The sequence below is a fragment of the Myotis myotis genome, unplaced genomic scaffold, assembly GCF_014108235.1.
Source record: "Myotis myotis isolate mMyoMyo1 unplaced genomic scaffold, mMyoMyo1.p scaffold_m19_p_4, whole genome shotgun sequence".
Classification (NCBI taxonomy): domain Eukaryota; kingdom Metazoa; phylum Chordata; class Mammalia; order Chiroptera; family Vespertilionidae; genus Myotis; species Myotis myotis.
In genome coordinates this window covers 4,900,848-4,924,278 of record NW_023416346.1, presented here as the reverse complement: position 1 = coordinate 4,924,278, position 23,431 = coordinate 4,900,848, and the positions used below count along the sequence as shown (strand labels likewise).

The following is a 23,431-nucleotide window of genomic DNA, read 5'->3' as shown; positions in this document are numbered from 1 at the left end:
TTTTCATTTCCAGGATTCTATTCAGGATCCCATGGTGCTTTTAGTCATCATGTCTCTTTTGGTTTCCAATCTGAGACAATTCCCCAATTCAAGAGTGTTTATTAAAAATATTTCTCTAAGGATTGTGTCTGTTGTAAAATACATTTGATACTATAGGAGACTTAGAAAATTCAAAGGTGGTTCTAAAATGAAAATTTTTTATCTAGAAATATGTATCCTGCTTATACATTTTATTCCCCCCAAATCTTTTAAAATAGTTTTTTTTATATTTATAAAGTGCTTTATAAGTTTTACTTGTTCTGAAAAGTAGTGAGAGAACTAATCGTTGACAATTTTCTCATTTTGCTTAAAAGGAAATTGAGCCATACGGAAGTTATATATTTTGCCTGAACTTGAGCCGCAGTTTCATGCATACTGGCAGGTAGAAAAGGGTCGATAAATTCTACAGCAATTGAAAATTAAAGCTCATTTTGCCAACATTTTTTTATTATGACAGTAACCAAAATTTTGAAACAAAAGACAAATCTTCTAAAATTATATCAAATTTTTTATTCTTTATAAGTTGATACCTTAAATGCTTTCAAATGCTCTCAAGTTATTTGTCACATTTGAACACCATATATATTTATCTAGTTTTTTTGAAGTAATAGTTTGACCTTCTATTCCAAGAGTTCAAGACTGACTTTTTGCTGCTTTGTATATTGAAAGAGATATTTCTATTACAAGTTATTTTTCAAAATAAAAGTGACTTTTGGTCCTTAAACAGCATCATTTTTTGCCCCAATTAATGTAATGGTTTGAAGGGTACTGGTTCAATTTAGAAGATGCTGTATATGAAAATGAGAATAACAAATGGGAGAGGCACAATCTGATGCTGATTTTATTGGTTTGTGGCTTCATTACCTAGAATATTGCCTTTTACACTGTGTAGGTTTATCCCCTGAATATAATGAGCGCAGTGTACCTGAAAGCAGCAGAAAGGCCTGGAATTTCCACAGAGGGTATAATGTTTACCTTTAGTGCTGCTCCACACCCATCTTTCCCAAATCACCTCCAACGTGGTGATGTTATATGAAATGAACCAGCCTTCTGGACATCTTCCACTCCTAGCTATGGGCTAAGCAAGGGTGTTTTAGCATGCAGCGCTGGGGCCTGGGTAAGCTATTGACTCAATACTGTGATCATCTTATGTGATTCTAGCAACCACATACTTAGGAAGAGGGCTCCCAGCCTGTCAGTAGATTTATTCTATCTTAAGGCAGGCCGTGGCTAATTGAGAAAGGTTTGTGGCATCTGGGAGATGGAGTTTCAGGAACGTGATTAAAAGAAAAGGAGGGGGAAATGTGATTTGTACTGTTTGGGGGTAAAAAGGGTATCTAGGTAATTTTCCTTTAAGTCTGCATTAAGTCATTGTGTTATTTTTAAACCTTTTCAGATAACACATAAAAAGAGAATGCATATTTGTTAATAAAACACCTGGCCTAACAATGATTTCTGTTTTCAGAAGTGAAGCACAGTGTTTTCACTAGATCCATCCCTATCTTATTTTTCTTAACAGATGGAGAAACTGAGCCCTGAAAGGTTGCAACATCCTTGAAGGACTAAAGTAGCATATGGCTTATTCAGGAGGTAAAGATGAGAACAGCTTCTACTTAGTTGGTGCCCTGTTGAAGAGAAATGCTTTTGCTCAGCTTGGTGAGTATTGACCTACAGATTACATCACTCAAGATTTTTTTTTTTTTTTAAAGTTAAACTTAAATAGAAAAAAAATACATGTGTTGCTTTTAAAATGGAGGCTTTCAACAGCATTTAGATCTATCCATATGTTATGGTTTAAATCAAATTAACCAGCCAATTTCAGATCTGTTTTTTTGGAAAGCTTAGGTATATATTCACTTGAAGTTTCTGTCATATCACAGCTTGTAAAAGTTACTTCCAAATGGTCTTTCATTTACTGGTTAAATTAAGGATGTTTCTCTGAGGAAGAGGTCATGTGCTCCTAATTGGCATTGACATTCTTCCCTGTGTACTCTGTGCTGTTCCTGCCTTTCACTCGCCTCTGAAACATCACGCTCCCTGTGTTCTGAATGCTTCCCTTTTGGTGCCTCTCTGTCCCCAAGTACCTGGCCTCCTGGAGGACACAGGGCCCAGCAACTCAAGGTCAGGTAGAGGACCCTACCAGACAGCTCTGTCTGCCCACTCACCAATGGACAGTCACAGTGAACAGGTCCTCTTTCTGGAAAGCTCTCCTAGGGTTCCAATCTGCAGCCAAAGTAGAGAATTTTCGCTGCAATGAGTGAAGGACTGGTTTCGTGGGGAAGAAACGTAGGAAGTGACATGGATGACATAAACCTCTATTCAGAATCCATGTTTGAGGTCTAAGGAGAATATGAGAGGTTTTCTCATACTCTCTCATGGGTCTTCATTTGGAGACAGTATGACCACATTTAATCCTTACCACCACACTGAGGAAGAGATTATTTGCCTTGTTTTAGATATGAGGCTATAGATACTTAAGACAGGCAATCAAGTCATTTGCCCAAGATCACATAACTAGTAGACAATAAAGGCTATGCATTAATCTCACTTATCTGATTTCACCAAACCATACCAAGAGAAAAATTTTAAAAATCGATGTTTGATATGTCCTTTCTTACTTGCATATCAATATAAATAACAACATACTGATTTTCAGGGCATGTATTTTTAGATTTGAAGAATTTTTGTCTTAATAGTGAGATTGTGTATTTATTCATAAAAACATTTTTGAGGACCCACTATCTGCCAGACTCTGTACTGTGTGCTCTGGATGCAGCAGTGATAATATATAAAAACAAGTATTATTTTTATCAAGTCCTGAGATAGAATTAGAAGCTTTATCTGTGTATCTGCATTTTTCATTTGTCCCTTCTTCACTATGAAGACATTGAAACAGAGAACCCAAGAGTAATCATGTCATCTTCCCATTGACTCACAGAATTACTGAACTAACAGGGTACTTCTGAGGTTACTTAGGGTCTGGGGAAATGGAACTAATCCATTCTATTATTAATAAATTTCAAGAAGGGAGATTTCCGTAAGCCTTTGTGGTAGCTGCTGCTTTCGATTGTTAGAGCCTGTTGTGATGATGATAAATTACTTCTGTCCCATAAGGGTTGGCTGGTATAAATGTCAGTTTTAAGCTGAATACATAAAACATTTTTAAAAATCTTTAGTTTTTGAAATGATAAGCAGGGGGCCCTGGCAGGTGGTCAGACACCAGTTTGGTACTTGTGTGTCCTGAATCGTAAGCACGGTGGTGACAATCTCTGACAGTTACTTCTGTTTTTCTGTTGCAAACTATTTGTTCAGTTAACTCACTTTGCAATGTAGTTTAGAAGCTTATAGAACATCTCTTCTGCCGAAACCGGTTTGGCTCAGTGGATAGAGCGTCGGCCTGCGGACTGAAAGGTCCCAGGTTCGATTCCGGTCAAGGGCATGTACCTTGGTTGCGGGCACATCCCCAGTGGGGAGTGTGCAGGAGGCAGCTGGTCGATGTTTCTCTCTCATCGATGTTTCTAACTCTCTATCTCTCTCCTTTCCTCTCTGTAAAAACTCAATAAAATATATTTAAAAAAACAAAAAAACAAACATCTCTTCTAGTAGTTATCTCAGCCTCCTTCTAAATGACTTTACTTTTTTTCTTCCAAAAGGCTCTATGCTTCATACAGAATTGTATACTATGTTTTTGCATTCGATTAAACTTTTTATTGCCAACACTATTACAGATGTCCCCCATTCCCCTCCTTTACCCACTGCCACCCAGCCCCCGCCCCCTCCCCTCTGGCCATCATCACACTTGTCTGTGTCCACGGGCTATGCATATATGTTCTTTGGCTAATCTCTTCACCTTCTTTTATCCAGTCCCCTCACCCCACTCTGTATTTTTTGTTGTTGATATAGTTAAGAGCCTGACTTCCTATTATAATAGAATGATCAGTTCTTGGGCTACAGACTTGAGTATGGTTTATTAAACTCTCCCATGTAGTAATTTGCCATCTGCTACATAATGACCATTTTTACCTCAAGTCTCAGATTTCATGATTGCGTTTATCCCTTGAAAGTGTAGGGGGAAATCAGAGACACTTTACGTGCTTCCACCATGAGAGTGCCAGTTGTGGGGGAAACATCTCCCAAAAGAATAACTTGTCAATTTTCCCAGAATTTTCCCCATTGAAAGTATTATACCTGTCAGATTCTGAGATAACATGAGAAGTTTTATCTGTTCAAGTTCCATCATGTCCTTTTGAAACATAGAACCCTAGATGCATTCATTTCCTGGTCTTCAGAACTACCTGGTCTACTCAGCAGAGAGTTCCTGCTGTGTGAATTATGTCATTTTGTTTGCTGGAGCCTGTTTCAGGCCTTTGTGGCTCCAGGGCTACCTCCCCTGCAGTCTGTGGGTCATACTTGGCTGGATTCACCTCACAATGGCTCTTTTATCCTGGTCCAACAAAGCAACGTGCCCATGGCTAGAATCATGACTTTAAGTGCCCATCTTTTTTCTAGTTTCTCAGTATCCTAATGTGACATTTCCTCCATGTACCTATCTAAGATTGTGCTTCAGATGTAAGACAAAAGCACTGTCTAGGTTGCAGACTTACCATGAAATTTCACTTAATCACTGAAAGATCACATATGATAATGCATCAACTTTCCAAGGTGAAACTTTCCCATTGAAATCACTATGAATGTGGTGCTACTGGTGGTGGATTATATCTTGAAGATTTTCTTACGGCAACGTATTCACATTTCTCCTTTATCCTTAGTAACTTAACACTCATTTCCATCTTAGTTATTTGTGTAATTATTTAATGTCTATATTTCCAACTGAAGTTCAAATGACATGATGACAGAAACGGTCATCACATTGCCTCACATATATAGCTGTCCAATCAATACTTGTTTTATGTGTAATGTAGAGAGAGCACTGTGCTGGGACCCAGGAAACTGGGCTCCGATTCCATTTTTGCCTCAGCAAGGTATACGCCCTTGGGCCAGTCACTTCCCACATCTAGACCACAGTCTCCTCATCTGTGAAATGAAGGCATGAGCAGGGAGATTCATAAGGTCGCTTTCAGCTTTATGAGTCTCCGTTTGTGTCTGACTAAATGGAGGAAGAACTGTAGCCAGTGAGTTGAATGCCACAACTTTGTTTCCAAATGCAGGCTGACTCCATTGAAGTGCCCTTAGGCTGGGAATGGCTGGCCCCTTGCCTTTCCAAAGAGATCTATGCCAGAACCCGAGTCACCTCCCTTGGGACATCTGAGGGCAGTATTTTCCAATTTTTTCTGTAGCAGCTGAATTCTCTTCAAAATAATAAAAGAATTTAAAAGACTGCTCATTACGTGTGGGCAGAAGCCATGTCAGCACTTAACCTATGCCTGAATATTTGCTGCGTGTAAAATGGAGGAATCCCAGAAAGGAGTTCAGAGGGCAGTTGCTTTGGTGGGAGTGGGGTGGAGACCCTGTGGCCTTCTCTGGCCAGCTTTACACTTAAACCTCATCAATTCTTTCACTTTAACCTAGCTACTGCTATATTTCAAGTGAGGTTTTGTTAGCATGTAGTTGCTTCATACTTTTATCCATCCTCATAGTCTCTGTCTTCTAATTTACATGTTTAGACAATTTGAGTTTAATGTCATTATTTATTATGTTATGCTGAGATTTGTGCCTATAATTTTTTATTGTTTTCTGTTTATTCTATTTTCATTTCTCTGTTTCCTGTATTCAGCCTTCTTTTGAGCTATTTGAATATTTCTTAGCACTTTATTTTGATTGGTCTCTTGTATATCTCTTTGTATCTTTTTTCCTTTTTAGTGCTTGCTCTGGGGATTGCAATATACATACTTCACTGACAATTTAGAATCAACATTTTACCACTTTTAGTGGACTACAGAAACCTTACCACCATATAGGTATTTTTGTCCTCCCTTCTTTTTTTACTTTTATTTGTTATATTTGCATACATTGAAAACCCCATAGAAAATGTTAGAATTTTTGCTTTCAACAAAGAACTCAAGAGGAGTATAGTGTTTTATATTTGCCCAGATATCTATCATTTCCTTTGCTCTTTCTTCATTCTTCCTGTTTTGGGGGGCATCATTTCCCTTTTGACTAAAGAACCCTCTTTAGCTATAAACTTAGACAAAGTCAGCTGCTAATGAATGATCTTAGTTTTCCTTTATATGAGGTTCCCTGAATTTCACTTTCATCTGGAAGGATATATTCACTGGACATAGAATTCTGTGTTGACATTTCTTTTCCATAAGTGCTTTAAAAATGATGTGCCACTTCTTTCTCTCCCCTGTCATATTTAGTGAGAAATTCATAGCCTTATAGATAATATGCCATTTTTCTCTCAGTTCTTTCAAGATTGTTTTCTTTGTCTCTTGTTTTTAGCACATTTTTCTTTGAGATTATTCTAGATGTGGTCCACTCTGCTGTTTGAATTGATAGATTTATGTCTCCGAAGTTTTCAGCTATTATTTTGTTAAAGTATGCATTCTTTCTCCTGCCTTTCTGGGACTTCCATGATACAAATGGCAGACCTTTAGTTATTGTCCTCTAAATTCCTGGGGCACTGTTGTTGTTTTTTTAAATTGTCTTTTCTTGTTCAGATTAGCTAATTTTTATAAGGATTTATCTACAAGTTCACTAACTTTTATCTCCATGCTGCATTGAGCCCATCCAGTGAGTTCTTATTTCAGGTCTTTTATTTTTCAGTTCTAAATTTTCCAACAGTCTACTTCATAGCTTTTATATCTTTGCCCAGACTTTCTATTATTCCACGGGTTTCAAGATTACTCGTGATTGGTTGCTGGAGCATTGCAATAGCTGCTTTAAGGTCTTTGTCAGATAGTTCTAACATCTGTGTCATTTCAGCATTGGTATCTGTTCATTGTCTTTTCTCATGCTGAGTAATTTTGGGTTTAATCCAGGACATCTTGAATATTATATTATGAGACTTTGGATCTTGTTTAAATCCCATAAAGAATGTTGGTATTTGTTTTCGCAAGCTGTCGACTTGGTTAGGTTCAGAGCAAGCTCCGATCCACCTTCTGTGAGCTGTAGTCCCGATGTCAATTCAGTTTGCCAAACCTTGGCAGTGCTATTTGCACGTGTCTGGTTTGTGCATCCCCCAGTGACCAGTCTGGGACATAGCAATTCAGTTTTCCAAGTATTCTGTACTATGTTTAGGATGAGATCCACACACACATGCACAGCTTGTGAGTGAGCCTGGAAGTCCATAAGCATTTTATGGGGGTCTCTCTCCCAAGCTTCCTCTTATCCATAATCTCTAATACTTTCCAATTCTGTGGGGCTTTTCTATTTTGGTCATTTAGCCAGAAAGCTTGCGTTTTCATTACTCTGTTCTGCCCACGTCCCTGGGGCCAAGCAACTGGAGGACAGAAACTAAAAATGGTGGGGTTTGACCCCAACCTCTTGGAACCACAGCTCCACTGAACCCAGAGAAAGGTTCTCCTCCCTCAAAGTTTTGGTCCTGCCGGCTGCCATCTCCACTCGGTGAGCTACAGGGCAGCCACTGTCTGTGTGTCTGCCTCTCTCTCTCTCTCTCTCTCTCTCTCAGCATCCAGTGCCTGTTTACAATGTGAGTTCAGTCTTGGCATACTGGAGGAAAAGTAATGGTAAACTCATTTCCAGTTCGGTGTTACTTCAATTCTAGTCTTTCCTAATTTGCCTGCTTTTATTTACTTTTTCAGAATCTTCAATTAGATGCTCAGGCAGTCTCTCCAAGTTTTATAGTTTGGTTCACTGAGAAAGACAGGATGCAGTGTGCTCACACTATCTTAGACAGAACTCTAACTTCTGTGTCTGATTTTGAACATGTAGAATACTATGAGTCTAGACAACGGATGCATCAACCCTTCTCTTAGTGTTAGTCTACCCAACTTCCTGTCTTCCCTTGAAAAACCATCCTTAGGACCTGCATGCACACTTTAGGAGGAAAGTGAGATTAATAGTGACAATCAATAGAGTTATATCCATCATCTAATGAAACAAAAATTGCTTGTTACTTGATTCTACAACTAAAACTAAATGGGAAGTATTTCTTTATCATTAACCTATTAAAATGATAGTTTTCCCAGAGTTATATATACAAGTCAAAGATTTCTGAAATCTTTTTAATTCAACTAAAAAAGGACCATGAAGATAATGCTTATGTAAATCTGAATCCAAAGAGCACCCTTTCTACTATGTGAAGTACTTCTTTAAGAGAGCTTTGTTGTACAAATCTGTCAGTGCCCTATTTTAGATTCTAAATATTGTATGTGCTTATAATTCCTGGAGAGGTGATTATTGTGCTAATAGTTGAAATAATTTCGTTAAAATCAGAGAACAAGCTTCTATGAAAATCTGAATTAAAATTGTAAATACCTTCCTTATTAGCTAAATGGTTAAAGGTGTGACCAGGGTGGTGAAGGATATTCAAAGACCTGTTGTTCAGGAGGGGTGGGGAGCAGGAAGCTCTGTTGATGTTAGAGGAGAATGGAATGTTTCAGGGAGTTGGGGTTTGTCATTTCCAGGAGCAGAACAGGCCGCTCAGTGGGAAGGTCTGGCTCCAGCCTGAGCCCACTCACAGGATGTCAGGGGGAAGTGTGACTAAGGTCATGGCCACACCACGTGGTGGGCCAGCCGGAGCCAGAGCAGGGGCTGCTGTGGCCACACATCCTGAGTTTCCATGGTCTAATGCAGTGGGCTTGAAAGAAAGGGTGGATGCAGGATGCTGGCTGGCGTTTGGAGTGCGTGGGCTGTATGTCTTAAGTGACAGTGGGTGGATATTACAGCATTTCATCTGCTTTTCCTTTGACACCTTTTAAAGATACAATCCATGGTTTTTAAGAGTTTATGCCTGTGTTTGCTAGAAGGATCTTAAACCCTTTACCATTCCTAGGAGCACAAGGAAAATTGAGTACCATTTACCCACAAAATGGAAGTTTAAAATTAGGTCAAGAATTTTAAATGCTACTCATATTAAGCAGTTTAGAGTGTAATTTTGAAATCCTTGTGTAATTTTAATACCTTTCCACATCTGAAAAGGATACATATATTTCTCTTAACTCTTCTTCAGAGAAGTGCTGTTCAAGATGTTTAACAGATTGGGTTTCAGAATTTCAGCAGCTTTATGGTGTTGTCATCCAGTTTGACAGATTAAATGTGCACTTAGAGGAAATGAAATATATTTTTAATTGCTGGAATGTATTGTACCTAAGGAACATGGGAGAGTATGTTGTCAGGTTTCAGCTGTGATTAATATTTTGCTGATGATTTCTCAACTACTTGGCATGCTTAAACCCTGCCTGTACTTGAACGATGTCTAGTATTTCCTAGTTGTAAAAAGTTAAGGAGTCTCAGAAAACTGATGTAAATTCTTATCCTTAGTCCATTAGGATTTGAAGTCTCATGTCAAATTTTAATTTCTTAATTTAGAAAACATTAAAAGTATAAAGTAAAAGTTGAATTACTGGGGATCACTTTGTAAATTATATAATTGTCTAACCACATGCTGTACACCTGGAACTAATATATATAGCTAATATGCTAAGTGTCCAATCATCCAACCAATAGCTGCTCAACACAGGAGCTGCCGAGCTGCAGTGACTTGGCAGCAGCGGTTCTCAGGTGATGCACCCCAAAACCAGAGAGGAGGGAGCCCGATTCCTGCGATTACACCTTCGGCCGTGGGTTATGTTGTTGCTGTGGCACTGTCGGCCCCTAATCTAGTTTACTGCACACTTGCGTTTGCATTCCACACCCTGTACGACAGCAACTTTTTTCTCACACTCTAGGACCCCTCAGGGGAGCGGGTTTCCGCCTGATCCCCACAGGCCAGGCCGAGGGACCCCACCTGCTGGAGGGATCCCGTTCACTCCACAGACACTGTGCAGGGACCGTGGGAGGTTGGCTCCAGGGTGTGTCAGGCCTGTCTTGCCCAGTCCCGTCCCACCAGCCACCTTCTAATTAATTTCCTTTCAATGTGCACGAATCCGTATACTGGGTCACTAGTATAAAATAATATTGAATGTCAACTGTAATTGAAAATGTTAGTAATCTTTTCCGTCCCCCAACAAATTACTAAAAATACTTTAAGGAATGAGGAAAGGGATTTTCTTTAGAGACTAGGTAGTTGGGATTCAAATTATATGAATTCAAGTATCGTTATAGAAACTTGGGTGGGATGCCCTAAGTACCGTGGGCTGTTACTGTTAGATATCATTGTTGAAGGTGCTGTGTTTTTAAGACCATACCTCCTGGCAAGAATTCATTGAAGTGTAAAAAACATTTCCTTTAAAGATCTAAGCAAGTATTTATTTAATTCCGGTGTTATTCCTAAAAGTTAATACTTGCATTGCTCTTAGAGAGAGAAAAGATAGAAGAAATCACAAGTTTTAGCTGTATTATTTTGAATGCAATGTCATATTCAAAGTATGTGAGCTTACCTTTAAAATAAGGTATCTGAAATGATAGGTATCAGCCTGAAAAGCTATAAATTCCTTAACGAAAAGGGAGAGTGGGAACCAACATTTTTTTTAGCACTTTTATGTATCATCCCAGAGGCAAGTCACCAATTCCGCTTATGGTTTCTTTTAAATTTTTGAAACTGTTCACTGAAGAAAATTTATAGATTAGAACAAAATGCATAGGTTATATTGAGTTTGGCTTTTGTTGGGTGGGGGATGATAAGAAAAATAGGCTTGCCCTAACTGCTTTGGCTCAGTGGATAGAGCATCAGCCTGCGGACTGAAGGGTCCCAGGTTCGATTCCAGTCAAGCGCATGTATCTTGGTTGCAGGCACATCCCTAGTGGGGGGTGTTCAGGAGGCAGCTGATCAATGTTTCTAACTCTCTATCCCTCTCCCTTCCTCTCTGTAAAAAATCAATAAAATATATTTTTTTAAAAAAGAAAAATAGGCTACACACAGACGGGTGTGTTTGAGAACTTAAAACAGTGGTTCTGAACTGAGGATGATTTTGCCCACTGAGGGACATTTGGCAATGTCTGGAGCCCCCCCCCCTTTTTTCCTTTTGGTTGCCACCACTGGGGATTGGAGATGCTATTGTTTGCTAAATACCCTGCAATGCACAAGACAGCCCCCCAACAGCAATGAATGATCTGGCCCCAATATCAAAAGTGCTGACGTCAAGCAACCATAACTTAAACGCAAAAGAAATGAAAACCAGTGTCCTCCTTGCCTCACTGAGATGTATGGAAGAAACTTTAGCTTGATTCACCCATCATAGCACATAGCTACAGCTAACTATTACTTCTAGAGACCTCAAAGAGTAGAAACTATAACTTACTAACAAAAATGATTTATTTGTGTTTTCCCGGGTCCATTATTTTAGGTTTTCACTTTCAGGATACACTATTTTTCCTCAAGTCTGAATTTCTCACAGAGTAATTATGCCTTCTTCCACTTCTACTTGATCTCTCTATCATGGAGGTAATAATTAGCTAGCGACTATTCAGTGTGAAGCATTCCTTTGCCCAACGAATTTAGGGGCTACTATTACATTGTCCATGAGGTTTAGATCCATCAAACAGTAGGGGGTGCTATAGTGTATGAACATTGTTTAGATTGTTATTAAACATAAAAATCATAGCGTTCCAAAGTTGGAATGTAATACACTGTAAGGATAAGGTTTTGTTAGCATCAAGTGGCATTAATATGTGGTTCTTATTAATAAACACTTAAGTTCTATCTTTAAATGTTTAGCTTGTGCCTGGAGACTCAGAGATTCAGTTGCAAGACTTCAGCAGTGTAGAGGTTCTGTGCTCCTATCTACCATTCAAATAGGTTCCCTTCTTCAGTGTTCCAAGTGGTCATAGATTTATAAAAAGTAATATACCCATAGTATTTGGCACAATACATCATTCTTAGGACATTTTAGAGCACTTACCACTATTTTCAATGTCAGAACATTAAAATCAATAAAGAGATGGAATGGAAAGCTGAGAAAGGTAAGGTTTGTGAAGAATGGGAAGAGTGTTGAATAAACCAACAGAGGTTCATTCTGTGTATAGGAAATATTTTTGAATTGAAAAATAAAATTAAAATATTTTTGAGCACTTAGCAGGCATGAATTCTTTAGGCATTTGGGGATGCTGTAGAGAGAGAAGGGGGATGAGATTAGGCCAGAACTGAAAGTACAGATAGAGGAACAACAAATACAATAATCTGGGTTGCTGATTTTATAAAATAAAACATTTGATCACAGTCCTGGGATGAGACCAGATGTCTGTTTCTGTTTTAATTAGGAAGTGTGCTTTAGTTACCTCAAAAAGAAACAGTCTTTGCTCTCTTAAAACTATATTTAAAAAGATACCACCACTATCTCCACCAAAAAAGATATATGGGTGGTGTAAGATAACATAAATTGATCCCTCTTCTCAATGATTGAATTTCAATTTAAAAAATTAAGCTTTCCCCCATGTTACCTTTTAGATTACTGAGCACGGACATGCAGATTTTTGTTACTGTTGTTCGCTGAATATTAATCTTTCATTTGCTAGCAATTTAAATTCCACAGAAAAAAACATAACACTCTAACCATTAGAAATAATATTTTAAAAATACATCTCTTGGCCCGAAAAGATTTACTATGTATTATATTGCTCACCTATTTTCCTAATGATCTTTTTAATTTCTTGTGGTGAGAGGGTTTACTGAAAAAGGTGGGAAGTGATTTTCACTCAGGGTCTGTCTTTTAAGTTTTGTTTCCCCTCAGTTTTAATCTCTCAAAAGAACCTTCTCCAATTTTGTAAACTTGGTCTAAATTATAATCTTATCTGCTTCTAACAGAGTGGCTATGAATGAGGCAGCTGCCTTCTAATACCAATTTTATTAACTTTTAAAATGAGGGAGAAAAAAACAATGGAGTAGATAGATAAAACAATATTGGCAAAAATAATCTTTGAAGCCAGTTAAAGATATATGGAGTTCATGATACTATTCTGCCTACTTTTGTATATGCTTTTAAGAATTTTCATAATGCAAATATGGCAATTAATCAAGCAGAAATAGACCAAACTAAACCTTGTTCTAGGGCTACCTCTCGGCATTCTTAAAGGGATGAGGGGGGCGATCTGAATATAACTAGAGGCCAAATGCAAATATAAGCATAGTATGGGATCAGAACTTGTCTGAGGTGAGTGGAAGATGAAGGGAGTAAATGTGTTTAAGGATGGGTGCAGATAGAAATTCCTTAGCTGTGAATGCTGTCTTGACCAACCATAAACCCTCCAGTAAATGGGCCTTTCCAGTTGAAACCTGTCTTCTGCTTTTCTTCAGCCCCATTTTTTTCCTTTTCTCTAAAATTTGGCCCTGAATGGTATATCTTCATATGCTGTGTATGGCACCATCTCCCAAAGTCTTGCAGGCTCTCAGCAAGATGTCTTCAGTCCTGGCAATCCAAGCAGCTGCACATTTCTGGGACATTTTTGTCTTTGCCCTGACACTCTGATTAAGTATCTCACTTCAGTTTTTGATTTTTGGAGCTCTGTCCTTATTACTATGTAGGGTTGTATCATGTGGGTGTACAGGACTCCTTAGGTAGAACTTTTACCCTGTCCACCTTGGAACTCACTGATCCCTCAAACCTCACACTTGACTTTTTATTAAAAAAAAAAAAAAGTCCAACCAGAGCTACTGAGAGCAGAGAGTTGAGATACATCTCAAAAACCCAGAAATCTGTTTTGATATAAGAGCTCCACAGATGTTGTACAAACACATCCCTTCTAGTTCTCTGGCATGGACCATGGCTCTGAAGGGCAGAGATAAGGAGCCCAGGACCTCTGTTCCTTGGAAGGACGAGACAGATATAGTGACACCTGCCAGCCTGATATGGAACTGCACTTAACACTCACCATTTACTTTGTGATGTGATTTTTTTTTTTTCTTGGTAAAACCCTGAGTGAAATCATGGATGTAGGAATGCATACTGGTCTGTAGATATAGTCTCTTTGGCTCACACAGTGCTATAAATGCTGCAGTGTTTCTTCCTCTTGAAATAATGGGAAATTTGGCTCACTGAGCCTACCTTTCCACAAGGTAAAATGCAGGGAATTGTGTGTGTGTTTGGGGGGGGGGGCGGGGGCGGGGGGGGGGGGGTTGAGAAATGTCTGCCATGCTAAACAGAGACACATGTTCTAACACTTGCCTTGAACTCCCACTCTTTTTATTTGATATTTTAGCCTTGGGGGCATCTTGGTTAAATCATTCATCTTCATGTGCCTCCCTTTGTAGGGATTACCTTGTGGGATGGAGGGCCTTGGGTGAGAGCCAGGACTAGAAGCCAGGCTGGGATGAAAAGTGTATCTCACTGTTGGTGGACAATGCTCTTGAGCTACGCATCTTCATGCTTCATCCGGCCCTCCCAGGCCACAGCTGCACAGCACATGTTGCCTGTTCTTCAAGATTAGAATTAAAGTCAGAGAGGGGAACTCAAGGTGCCAGTTTTTTTTCTAATCCTTCCATCCACGAATCCTCTATTCCTGACAGTTGTGCTTTTTTTTTTTTTTTTGTCCTCTAAGCACACCTGGAGCATTGTTCCTGCCTCCACATCTGTGTCTTTGCAGTTCTTCCTTCCTATTGAACCCATTCCTACCTGCTCGGGGGTGATGCTTGGAAAGCACACCGCTCTGTCCTTCTCGAGTGTTCTGAAGGCTGAGTGCTGGCAGGGTTTGAGGCTGAGGACAGGCAGTAGAGAACAGAGCGTCTACCAGATTGCTTGCTTTGACCTGTTTTATATATTGGGCTTTCTTGTAAATTTCCTTTGAAGAAAGCATTCCAAAGTTTAAGATATTGCCTGTTTTGTTCATGTAGAGCCTACATGTTGCCTTATTATTCATTATCCTTCCTAATCTTTGTACCTGGTTTTTACAATTGCGTCTTAAAATTTGGAGGGCGCTCTGACTGGTTTGGCTCAGTGGAGAGAGCGTTGGCCTGCGGACTCAAGGGTCCCAGGTTCTATTCCAGTCAAGGGCATGTACCTTGGTTGCGGGCACATCCCCAGTAGGGGGTGTGCAGGAGGCAGCTGATCGATGTTTCTCTCTCATCGATGTTTCTAACTCTCTATCCCTCTCCCTTCCTCTCTGTAAAAAAATCAATAAAATACATTTAAAAATAAATAAATAAAATTTGGAGGGCGTGGTCTCTGTCTTGTATGTCTCTACTGTCCCAAAGTCCATCCTGAGACTGCACATATAGTAAGATAAAAGTACTTTTTAGACAAGCAAATCAATATTTCATTTACTGATTGTCAGAGCACAGCATTTATAGGTAATACAAATTTAAATTTTAATACCCGGAAATTCTCCTTCTGATGGCATACTTAGTCCTTCCTCCTCTTACAATAAGTACAGTTTTTGAAATGGAAGCTATCCATATAATTGTTTCTTTACCTCTCTCATCCATGGAGTTCTCTTTTAAGTCTGGGACTAAAAGTAAGGGACAGGTGGTAACAGGCCTGGCTAGAACAACCCTGGGAGCCTCAAGCCACCTGATGTGGGGGAGGCAGGGAGGGATGGACACTTTGACAGCGTTCAGGGTGGAGACCACAGTCCTCTCAGAAATACCATGGGGAATCCTGGACTCTCCCTCTAAGAAATACTGTACTTATAACCTGGCAGCTCTCATTGGGCAACTAGGTACTGTTTCAGGGGAGATCCCACAACCCAAGGCAAGGTGGACGGGAGCCTTAAGTTGTTAACCCCACACTTGCTGTTTATTTAACCTTCGGCAGCAATAAACTCATCTAGCTCCATTTCATCTAGTAAATATGGGGGAGTCCTCAGAGCATCATTTCCTCATAGGTTGTAGATCTCCTCTGTGACTCAGCAGACAAAGCTTTATGCCAGCGTTCCCTTTAAGTTTCAGAAGAGGACACTAAACCTCAGAGAGCAAGCATACATACAGTCTATTGCAAGTCTTTGCCTTATCCTCAAATGTGAATTTTCAAAGTGTTATAATATGTCTGTTTTCCTATCAAAATAGTGTTTACAATTATTTCTTCAAAGTACATTATTAATTGTCCTCAAATTTTGGAGCACAGTTGATACCCTCAAAATAAGTAATGTGTTGAGTCCCTGGTTTTGTGAATTCCCAGAGGATCTTTATGCTACTTCAAGCTAATTTTTGGTGTAGTTAGTTTGAAATTCCAAGATTGTATATTATTGCATATAGCAGTTCACTTTACCCTCCTCGTAACCCATCAAATAGGTACTACTAATGACCTTCATTTTACAGACAACAGGCAGAGAGATGTTCAGCAATTTACCCACAGTTTACAATTTATAAATTGTGGAGCTGATATTTGACCTGGGCACTCTGTCTCTGGAATCTGTGCTCTTAACCTTACTCTGCTGTCCACCTCTCTAGAGTAAACTAATTTAGGTAAACCAATTGGCTTTTTTGGTCATTGATGATGGTCTGAGAATTTTGGTGCTTCTTTTCACAGCCACTACCTGACCCAGAGAAATTCTGGGATAAATTTTAATGTCATTTACAGGTTACTAATTTGTCCAGAGCTCAAGAAGCTCAATGGTTTGGCTTGATGTCATCAGTTGCCAATAACTCGGTCAGATAGACTCTTCTACCTGATGACCACCAGCTTGCCAACTGAGATATATGACAAAGGGAGTGCCTCTGACTAGGGTGATAAATGTCACTAGAGATATTCAATCTGAAGTTTGTCTTGGGATTCTAGGTGATCTATCTGCATAAGCCACGTAGTTGGGTGTTTCCAAACAATGTGACTAAGATATAATATTATAGTTGCTATAGTGGCTTTGAAGTATTATTTGGTATTGTTGCACTTTGCTTTGAGTTCATTGTGTTTGTTAGCTGTGTAAACAAAACGCAAACGCCATTTATTACTCACAGTTCTGTTTAATGCTTGTGGTTTAACGTTTGCCAGATATTTCAATATATAGCCACAGATCACTCTGAGTGACATCAACAACAAAGTTTTTCTGTTTCTTCCTTTCTTTCTTTTTTAATCTGTTTCTTTAGTTATTAAAAATTTGGATTGGGGCTGATCGCTTGCTATATCCAATGTGACAACAGAAACAACAAAAAGTCAGAGGAGAATAAACTAATCCATGTCCAAAGAGAAGGTCTTGGACAGACATACGGTGTAAAATTTGACCTTCCACATATTCCTACCTCTGGCATACCTCCACTGGTGCTCATGGGGCTGTTTTCCTCTACTACCTCACCCATTATCTGTTTCTTGATCAAGGCTCCTGCAATTATCCATGTATTCCCCAGCAGCGTCCATTTCTCCCACCCACATCCCCTTCCAGCTACTGTTCCATTTCTCTTTGAAAGTATTGTCTTTATTGCCTTGAATACCTCTCCTCACATTGCCCATTGTCTTCACTCTAGTTAGGCTTCATGTCCCTCTATCCTCCTAAAATGACTCCTGTCAAGAGTGCCCAGGACCTCCACATTTCGAATCCAGTGATGAGTCCCCAGTTTCTTCCTTATTCATCCTGCCGGCAGGAGTGAATCCAATGGCTCCTGCCCTCTTCCTTGAAATTGTTTTCTTCACTTAGCTTTCTTGATGCCACACTTGGTGCTCTGCCTACCCGGAAGGTGGTGTTTGCCAGTCTCCTTTGCTGATTCCTCCTGGCATCACCCCAACCTGTTCATATTCAAGTACCTTGATCCTCCTACCACTTTTCCATCTGTCCACCCTCCCAAATTAAAATTAATCTCCTGGCTTTAAATATCACTTAAACATTGATGATTTCATCTTGGAACTCTTGCTTAATTTCAGCTTCATCTCTGCTTGGATGTCTCATTGACATCTTAAACCTACCATGTCTAAAACCCAACTCTTCATTTGCCTCTGCACACCTTCCCAGCCCTGCCAAACCCAGCCTGCTCCATCTTGGGAAATGGCAGCTCCATTCTTGCAGTTGCCTGGCCAGAAACCCTGGAGTCACTATTGACTCCTACATATCCTATCTGTTCTTCTTTTCAAACATGTCCATAATCTGACCAGTACCTATTAGCTCCACTGATACCACCTAGGCCAGGCCACTGTCATCTAATCTGACTAGGTGCTCTGTTCTACCCTTGCCTCCAGGATTTATCCTTTGAGATTGTTGGCTGTAATCAAACCCTTCATGTGGTCTTCTATTTCTCTCAGGGTAAAGACCATATAGCCCTTGAAATACAGTGGCTTAGGAAGTCCTGTGTGAACTACTCCATCCCATTCCTACCCAACTTAATGAATGCCATCTTCTTTCTCCTTTGCCCATTCTGTTGGAGTGATTCTGTCCCCTTTACTGTCCCTGAAACTGACCAGGTATACTTCTATTTCATTGCTCCTCCACAAGATCTTTCCTCTGCCTTACTTCATTTGTTGCCTAGCTCCATGGGATCCACTTCCTCCCTTCCTTCAGCACTTTGTTTCAAATGCCTACTTGATCAGAGAGGCCTTCCTTCACTGATCAATCTAAACAAAATAACAGCCACTCTACCCATCCCCCCCCATACACACACACACCACCTTTGTTTGCCTTCTGTATTCTGTCAATGATCTCATCATCAGCTATCATATTTTGCATTTATTTGATTGTATGGCCTTCCCTTCTGGCCTAAGAAACTCTATGAGGTCAGAGTCTTTGTCTCTTGTTAATTGCTACAACTCCTGAACCTAGCATGGTACCTGAAAGTTAGTAATACTCAATAATTTTTTTTTAATGAATGAGTGAATTATCTGGATGAGGTGGTCAGAAACAGGCTATAGGAAAAGAGAATTTCCTCAGGCTGCAATAAGACCTATAGCATCTTTGATATTTCATATATTGTAAGACGCCCCTCCACTCACCCTCCATATTTGACCATTTATAAGATTGGGGTGCATAATAGAATGGATAGCCTTTCTCAATTGCCATTTATCAGTCAGTGGTCATGAAGCAGTTGCTGCTACCAATACATTGACATAGTTGGTCATAGCTGTTCTCATGGTCTGTTTAGTTGAATTGTATTGTTGGTTCTGCATATGGCTGAGGATATATGCCATTTGTTATGCTCCCAATAAGATTACATTTATTGAAATAAAATTTGATTTGCATTGAAACAAAATGTAATTGTACACAGAAAGAAAGGTGGAGAACAGCAGGGAGTAAATCTGATATTAGTGAAGCAAATGTTCATTATCAGAGAAATGACTGAAATCCCGTATTTTCTTACAAAGCAACAGCTAGGAACATACATATAGTTGAAGCTGTGTTATTTGTTGCTGAGATACATGCAGAAGGGCTTTCAGACACAAGCCAAGCAATGCAACTGAGGTCAGGAGAAACTGCCAAATCTCCTAGAACAAAGCAATGAGAAGCTAGTTTGACTGTCATCCAGGGCTGTCTTTAATGCACTATGGCGTAGCTAATAGCAATGTTTGTTTCCTCATGCTACATGAAAACATGAAGTGCCTCCAATCAATAACATTTCAGGTTGGATGAAACAGAGTGGGTCTCTTTTCTAAGTCGTAGAATTATAAAACTAATATATAAATCTTAATTTTATCATTCATAGTTATTAGTTTACCTTTTAGTTTTTAAGATACCAAATGTTACTTTTCCATATGCATTAAACCAGGAGAAAGGTTTTGTCAGGTACTTGGGTTGTAGTTTCTTGATTTTCTACTGAATGTCTTTCTCCAGAATTAAGTAATAGAGAGCTAGCATTATTGGGACTAATTATCCAGAAATTAGTTTTGACTTTGGTTTATTATGATTAGTTTGTAGATAAAATTTTCAGACATCTGCAGGTTTTGTTTTTCAACTTTTTCTCTTGAAAGAATTACAGGCACCAAAGAAGTTACAAAAATAGTATGGAGAGAGTTCGAGGATCCATCACCCAACTTTCTCCCATGGTGACACCTCACATAACTATAGCTCAGCTGCAGTTTATAGTAGATCAAATTACACTTAGCATTTATTAATTATACATTTGAACATTCTATTTCTTTCCATGTAAAACATCAGAATGTAATCACCCTACCCTAACCCGTATTTAGTATACTGGGGAGCAGAAAAACCTATGCAGAGTACACTCAAGGACGATTCAGAGGACTTGAACTCTGAGAATTGATAAGACCTATTTTTCAGTATTTTCTCCCACAATTACTATTTAGAACATTTTAAAAAAGAGAATGAACTAAAATATGTATTGAAATTTTCTTTACACCTCTAGCCTCTTGCAATAGACACAGGTGAGGGTGTGACAAAATTGGGTTTGGCAATATTATTTCTACTACAAAAGAAACTAGAGATTCTAAATAGGGAGTGTAGTGACTTGAAAGGTAGAAAGTTGCATGGCAAGGAACTTGTGGGCTCAGGGTAGAGAAATCCAAGTCACTTAGTCTGAAAACAGATCTGGCTCATTTTATATGAACTCGATATTGATATATCTGTAGATTATGTAAATATATCTTGACTAAAATCATCAAAATATTAACGGTATATAGGCAGATTTGGAAATAGTTAAACCTGGGATACAAATTGTCATCCCTAAAAAGCTTGTCATTACAGATTACAATTTCCAAATTGTGGAACACATAGACATGGAAAAATTAAAAGCTTTTGCTTATTCAGAGTGCTCTTGAAATAATTTATCTGGAGACCCCTATAAAGATTGTTGTAGCACAAAAAAAAAAAACCACAAGTAAAACACCATCCCCAAAATAGAAACAAATTTTGGAAAACCTAACAGTGTGTTAAGACACTACTGTCCTTGAACTCTTGTGTGTGGAATATTCTGTAAGGGTACTAAGTTCATTGCTAGCATCTGTCTATCTACAGAACATCCATACCCATGTTTAAAAGGAAAAACACCACAGGTAGATAACAAAAGAACAAAAGGGACCATGCATTTTAGCTTGTTGGTGCAGTAAAAAATTTAAATGTGTCACTAGCGCTCAAAATATGCCCTCTTCACTTCCTAATGCACAGACTTGTCCGGGAGTAGAAAATATTTGGTCGACCTAGCCTTTCTCTTTAGATAGCCAGTTTCTCCCCCATGGTAATATTTATATTCCACAAATTACTAAATAGATTGGGTTAAAAAAATATGGCAGAAAAGGAAGTGCCTTTATATAAGTTGGTTAGATGTGTGCCCTGCCTACAAATAACTGAGCTATGTCCTTGTTCTTTACGTAAGTTCCAAAATAATGATTTTATGTTTTGATCCATCTCTTTCTCAGGATTACTCCTAATAAATTCTTAAATTGATGAGGATTCACTTATTTCAGTATAAAGTAGTTCGAAAGTTTTTTATGACAACTTTATTGTCACTGAAAACTATTCTGAAAGGAATGCCCACTTTCCCCTGAAGGCTTGTTGTTGTATGCCTCACTCCTGTTGGAATGCCTTTGAGAGATTAAACTCATTTCTGAGCAATTGTTTTCAGAAACTCAGTATTTTGTTTCCAGAGCTCATGGCTGGATAGCTTGTAACCTGGTCTCTACCCCATATGTACCATGTGGTTTTCACACTTATCTCCAAAGGCCAAAGATTATCTCACAGAAGCTCCAAAATGATTCCTGTTTCTGAAATTTATGTGTAAAAGGAAATTTTTAAAGGAAAGAGGGTGAGAATCAAGTTCAAACTTAAGAATTTTTGTAAAGGATTATATTGATGAACAAAAGCTCTCTGGCATTTTTTGGCAGACATGTAAGAAAAGGCAGTGATTGTAATTAATTTTTAGTAAGTGCCGCATATTTGATAATTGCTCTGATTCATGCTATTATATTCCTCTTCCTTCACCACAGCAAAACAAGCTTAATTTGATTCATGCCCTTAGGAAGAAAAAAAAGGCTAAGATTACTCACATGGCTATGATTCAGCTCTTGGCTCCCACCACCTCCTCTTCCTCCTCCTCCCTTTCTCCCACCCTGCCCACTCCCATATTCACTCCCACCCAGTTGCCATCAAAAAAACTGAGTCAGTTCGTTCTTTAAAATGGGTGGGGAAAGAAGACAACTAATAAAACTTCTCTGAGGGCAGTATACTCCTTAGATCTGAAATCACTGCAGGAAGACGGGTAAAGTGGCTGCTTATATAACATGAAAAGGCTGGAACAGAGGCAAGGTCTCATAAAAGCAATGTTCAGATTGTCTTATATAAGTCTAGGCACAGTATGTGTGTATGTCTGTAGAGGCATACCTATGGCTGCATAGCTATGTTTCTATGAAAATTTTCTAATATTGGGAATCTCACATATACTGTAGACAAAACTAATCATCTGATCTCAAAGTAGGATACCTTGTTTTAATAACAATGAATCTAGCAGCTATCCAAATAGTTTTGATCATTGTAAAACATACATGATTAGTCACTTTGTCAGGCCTCGAGTGAACAAGATTCTCCCCAGCCCCAGGAGTTGTAAGATTGGTTTTGAGGGAGGCAGCTGACCCTTCGTGAGCCAATGGTGGTGGCAGACATTATGGAGGCAGTGATTTCTGTTTCTTCCTTGTATTTTTTCATTCCCATTCTTCAGATTAAACGAAAGCCTTGATGAAATAAAATGACTTTCCCGAGTCCCTCCCAGAGCCAGTATTGGAACCCAGGCTGTCTGTCTGCATCGTTACCTGTAGTTCTGGTTTATGAGAACTTGACACAGTTGGATCATGTGGAGATTGCCTGGGGACAGGAGTGGTGACTGGGAGGAAGCTTTATGTGGGGGTGCATTCCAGTAATACCCTAAAGGGAATCTTTTGGTAAAGTGAATAGTCAACTCCCTATTTAGCTGTTTTTCACTGTCTCGGGATATATACCTTTTCTCTGCCCTCTTCTGCCAATTTGAAAAGTAGGTATTTGAGCATTTTTATATGTTAAATAACAAAATTAATTACACATTAAGGTATCATCCAGGCAGTTGCTGACTTTGCTCAAGGTTAAAGGAAGTATGCTGAAAAGAGACAACTGCAGTTAAACTGCTCAAATCGAGCCTTCCAGATTTCTTGTGTGGGGACTTGTACTTCTTCTTACTGCATTCTTCCTGTCTGTGTAATACCTGGGAACCATTCATTCCATGTAATGCCACCCCCATCTTGGTAGTAAACTTTTAACTGAAGAGGAAGCCTTTTAGGCATGTCAACTTATTTAATTTGAACCTTCACAGATGACATTATGATGGTTTTCAGGTTTTTATTTTGCTGCTTTTAGGCAAGTTGGAATTAAAGGACTGTACAGATGTGTGTGTGTGTGTGTGTGTGTGTGTGTGTGTGTGTGTGAGTGATGTGGTTATATTTCATCTGTGCTAGCGTGTGAGTAGCTCCATTTAGAATGTGCATTGCAGTAAATGCAAAAGTGAAAGCTGCAACATGACTGTTATGTTCCTCACCACTTCCTGAAG

The 23,431-nt window shown here is 39.1% G+C and overlaps 1 long non-coding RNA gene across 4 annotated transcripts in view; it reads left to right on the top strand.

Moving 5' to 3' along the window:
* The window catches only part of LOC118653818, a 90,908-nt gene that overhangs the window by 42,800 nt on the left and 24,677 nt on the right, over positions 1-23,431 (top strand). For 3 of the 4 annotated variants that reach the window (XR_004966895.1, XR_004966893.1, XR_004966892.1), the window contains exon 5: positions 1,559-1,695. This is a non-coding gene — a long non-coding RNA (uncharacterized LOC118653818). Of the gene's footprint in view, positions 1-1,558; positions 1,696-5,207; positions 5,700-23,431 lie in introns of those variants that run through there. The other variant, XR_004966896.1, reaches the window with a different exon arrangement.